This window comes from Chiloscyllium plagiosum, chromosome 2 (genome assembly GCF_004010195.1).
Source record: "Chiloscyllium plagiosum isolate BGI_BamShark_2017 chromosome 2, ASM401019v2, whole genome shotgun sequence".
Taxonomy (NCBI): Eukaryota; Metazoa; Chordata; class Chondrichthyes; order Orectolobiformes; family Hemiscylliidae; genus Chiloscyllium; species Chiloscyllium plagiosum.
In genome coordinates, this window is record NC_057711.1 from 11,547,475 (window position 1) to 11,551,579 (window position 4,105).

Below are 4,105 nucleotides of genomic sequence, written 5' to 3' on the forward strand. Positions count from 1 at the left end.
AACAAACCAATCAGCTACTGGTTGCTGGTCAAATCTTTCTTTGTATACATCCACCCCCATGTCCAGGAAAATCAGATTTAACCTGGTGCTGAACCCTTCTACCTGTTAGCAATTCTGCTGTTTTGCATGTTCAGAGGCCCTATAATTAAATAGGAACCATGACAACTTGGTCTCTAGCAAGGCTGTAGGCTGTTTCTTTAAGCCTACCTACAAATTTTGGAAGGCTCTTTCTGCCAGGCTATTTGATGATGGATGATATGTAGCTATATCCACATCCACCACTTCCGCTGCCAGTTCATTCCACACACGAATCACTCTATAAAAATAGTGCCCCTCATGTCCTCTTTTGAGGAACCCCATTTGACTCTAGGAAATACCCAAATTCCCTACAGATAAACAATAGCCCAACACTGTGACCAACACTGCCAGGACTCCAGTTTTTCTATCATCATCCCATGTTTAATTAATGGAACCCATACAGGTCCAACCACTTTGCGTGGGTATTTACAATCATTAAGAACATTGAGCCCATGAAAGGACCTGTATCATCAATGTGTAACTAAGTCCAATGTTTACCTGGTCATTCCCATGAACGTGGATAATCTGCTGGCAGTAATTTTTGTCCTTGTTGGCACTCTGGGCACTGCCCCATCAATGCAGCTATGTCTGCATCCAATCCTGGCCACCAGACATAACTCCTTGCCAGCATCTTCATTTTGGAGACTCCTGGATGACCTTGGTGGAGTTCAGACAGTATCTGGTGGTGACCTTTCCTTGGGACAATCACTCTTGCTCTCCATGACAGTATGCCGTCCTCTACTGACAGTTGGTCTCTCCGGGTCCAAAAAAAGTTTCAGTTCTGGTTATGATGGCCCTTTTGTTTTCTCCATCACCACCAGCGGTTCCAGTTTCGCCAGGACTGGATCTTCTGCATTCAAGGTCTGATGCTGTCAGCTGTGACTGGAAGTCTAGAACATTTAATATCATTGCAGACTCTTCCATTGGGAGTACCTGCTAATAGTGTGTATCTGCTAATGGGAAATGGCTCAAATCATCCAGATTTGCTACTTGGCTGCCCAGATGGTGTTCTAACTTGTAATTGTAAGCTCTTAGTATTCCAGCCTGCCACTGAATTTGTCCCGAAGCTACGGGAGGCACTGCCATCTCTTCTTTTAGCAAATCAAGTAGGGGTTTGTGATATGTGATTACCACAAATTTTCATTCATAAAAGAACTGGTGGAACTTCCTGTCTCCAAATATGACCACCAAACCTTCCTTCTCTATCTGGGCGTATTTACACGCTGCATTAGTCAAAGTCCTGGATGCATAATCTGTTTGGTATTCCTGTCCATTGAAGCAATGAGCTAATGCCAGTCCATATGAGCTAAAAGGTGAGGCATTGCCTGTCAATACCAGATCTTTCTTGGGATCATAGTTTGCTAACACCTTCGAGAAGGAGAGCTGGTTCTTCACTTCCCTGAAAGCCATGTCTATGCGACCATTTCCAAGGCTGACCCTTTTTTAGGAGTTGATGCAAAGGTGCCAGGATGGAGGCCAGGTTATGTATGAACTTTTTGTCATAATTAGAAAGTTCTCAGAGTGTTCCTTATGACTTTTCCCTGTTTTTAGAACATCATCTAGGTAAATGGTGATCTGATGTAGACCTCGCAAAATGTTCTGCATCATCTGCTGAAATATTGAACAGACTGATGATACCCAAATAGCAGTCTCATTATTAGTATAAACCCTTATGTATTTTAATTGTAGCATACTCATGGGAATCCTGCTCTAAACACAATTGCAAGTACGACAGCTTCATGAAGCCCCTGCCAACTTTATGTATAAATCCTTTCTGCAAGGGCCTGGGTGTTTATCCAGCTGCAAAAAGTGGTTTACCATTTCTTTAAAATCCCCACAAGGATGAACTGACCCGTTGGGTTTCAAAATCAATATGATCGGTGTTGCTTGTTCTGTGAACCGGACTGGTTTCTTCATTTTCCAGCTTTCTGAATTCTGCCTCTACTTTTGCCTGTAAGGCAAATGGCACTGAGCAGACCTTGCAGATTCATGGAATTACTTCTGGGTCATCATGCAAGATGGCCTTGGCTCCTCTGATAGCCCATAGATCTTCCTGGAAGACTACAAACAGCACGGAAAAAGACCCTTCGGTCCAACTGGTCCATGCTGACCATGTTTCCAAATAAACTAGTCCCACCTGCCTGCATTTGGCCCATACGCCTCCAAACATTTCTTATTCATGCAATTATCCAAATATCTTGTAAATGTTGTAACTGTATCCGCATCCATCACTTCTTCTGCCAGTTCATTCCACAGACAAACCACTCTCTATAAAAATGTTGCCGCTCACGTCCTTTTTAAATCTTTCTCATCTCATCTTAAATATGCCCCCTAGTCTTGAACTCCCCCACCCGAGGAAAAAGACATTTTTCACCTAGAGAGGAGTGGGGATCTGGAATGCACCAACACGGAGGGTAGTCGAGATGGGGAAACCTTGCAACTTTTAAAACTTACTTGGACAAACACTTAAAATGTCATAGTATTCATGCTGTGGGCCTAGTGTGTGAAAGAGGGCCTTGTGCAGTGATAGCAGAGGACATTGGTTAGGCCACTTTTGGAAAATCGTGTGCAATTCTGGCCTCCTTCCTAACCAAAGGAAGTTGTGAAACTTGAAAGAGTTCAGAAAAGATTTACAAGGATGTTGCCAGGGTTGGAGGATTTGAGCTATAGGGAGAGGCTGAACAGGCTGGGACTGTTTTCCCTGGAGCATCGGAGGCCGAGGGGTGACCTTTTTGAGGTTTATAAAATTATGAGGGGTATGGTTAGGATAAATAGGCAAAGTCTTTTCCCTGGGGTGGTGGAGTCCAGAACTAGAGGGCATAGGTTTAGGGTGAGAGGGGAAGGATATAAAAGGGACCTAAGGGGCAACTTTTTCACACAGAGGGTGGTACATGTATGGAATGAGCTGTCAGAGGACGTGATGGAGGCTGTTACAATTACGGCATTTAAAAAGCATCTACACAGGTATATGAATAGGGGGTGTTTAGAGGGATATGGGCCAAGTGCTGGCAAATGGGACTAAATTAGGTTAGAATACCTGGACGGCACGTACGAATTGGATCAAAGGTGTTTCCGTGCTGTACACCTCTATGACTCTTTGACTCCAGTGAATTTTTGGCAGTACAGATTTGATGGGCCAAAGGGCCTCTTCTGTAAAGCTGGTAGCTAAGATAACAGGATATTCCGAAGTGATCTGGAAGGACTGCAAAAGTAAAAGAGAAGTAGGAATTGTTAGGGATGGGAAAGGGGAATTACACGTGGAGGCAGGGAGAATGGCTGAGGTGTTAAATGAATACTTTGCATCTGTCTTTGCAAAAGAGAAGAATGCTGTCCAAGCCATAGTAGCAGAGGAAGAAACTGGATTACTAGAATGGATTAAAACTGATCAGGAAGAGGTTCTGGCCGAGATGTTTGTTAGACTCCAGGAATGGATGAGATGCATCCGAGGATATTGAAAAAAATCGAGAGTAGAATTTGCAGAGACTCTGGCCATAACATTTTGATCTTCTCTGGATTCAGGTGGTAATGTCGGAGGATTGAAGAATTCCAAATATTATGCCGTTGCTCAAAAAAGGTTTGTAAAGATTGTCTGTAATTACTGGGACAATCTCATAGTCATAGAGTCATAGTCATAGAGATGTACAGCATGGAAACAGACCCTTCGGTCCAACCCGTCTATGCCGACCAGATATTCCAACCCAATCTAGTCCCACCTGCCAGGACCCAGCCCATATCCCTCCAAACTCTTCCTATTCATATACCCATCCAAATGCCTCTTAAATGCTGTAATTGTACCAGCCTGCACCACTTCCTCTGGCAGCTCATTCTATACACGTACCACCCTCTGCGTGAAAAAGTTGCCTCTTAGGTCTCTTTTATATCCTTTCCCTCTCACCCTAAACCTATGCCTTCTAGTTCTGGACTCCCCGACCCCAGGGAAAAGACTTTGTCTATTTATCATATCCATGCCCCTCATAATTTTGTAAACCTCTATAAGGTCACCCATCAGCCTCCGACGTTCCAGGGA